Genomic DNA, 652 nt, shown 5'->3' with positions numbered 1-652 from the left:
TGTTGAGAGTGGGATTTGAACCCACGCCCTTTCGGACCAGAACCTTAATCTGGCGCCTTAGACCAACTCGGCCATCTCAACTTTGCTGTCAAACGTCAAAAAAAATGTCAAAATAAAAGATTTGAATCAATTATCTCTTAGACAAATCATCCTAGTAAAAATGGTGGATGTATTTTATTTACAATACCAAAATTCCATGCGCGATTTTTTTTTTTTTTTTCAAAAATCTGGAAATAACGTTCTCTTCAAACACTAGTGTTGTACGTAGACATCATCCAAATATCAAAGCATATGTTTTGAAGTTAAACCTCAATATAATCTCTCTTTGCACCAATTCGATGTATAGTAATTGGTATATGTAGCTTTCACTGACCTTAAAGAAAAAAGGAGATTAGACGTGGGTGTTATCATATTAATTAGTAACTAAGTTCAAATTTCACTTCCCACATTTTAGAAATCACCTAGAAAAATAAAAAATTATCCCCTCATAATGAAATTACGAAAATGAGATTCACTTCAAATTTCACTTCCCACATTACAGCTAATGTCTTAACCTTCAAGCAAACGGTTGATTGGTTTTACAAATATGATCTTCATCCTAAACTCATTACGTTTAAGATCAAACTCTTCTTCTTTCTTATTTTAATATAAC

At 32.1% G+C, this 652-nt stretch overlaps 1 non-coding gene across 1 annotated transcript; it reads right to left on the bottom strand.

Annotated features, from left to right (window-relative positions):
• TRNAL-AAG (transfer RNA leucine (anticodon AAG)) lies at positions 1-81 on the bottom strand. The gene has a single exon. It is a non-coding gene; the product is annotated as a tRNA-Leu (tRNA).
• Positions 82-652: the final 571 nt, after the last annotated feature.

The sequence above is a fragment of the Pyrus communis genome, chromosome 13 (assembly GCF_963583255.1).
Source record: "Pyrus communis chromosome 13, drPyrComm1.1, whole genome shotgun sequence".
In the NCBI taxonomy this organism is placed as follows: domain Eukaryota; kingdom Viridiplantae; phylum Streptophyta; class Magnoliopsida; order Rosales; family Rosaceae; genus Pyrus; species Pyrus communis.
The sequence above is the reverse complement of the archived record's forward strand: the minus strand, read 5'-3'. Positions and strand labels throughout refer to the sequence as shown.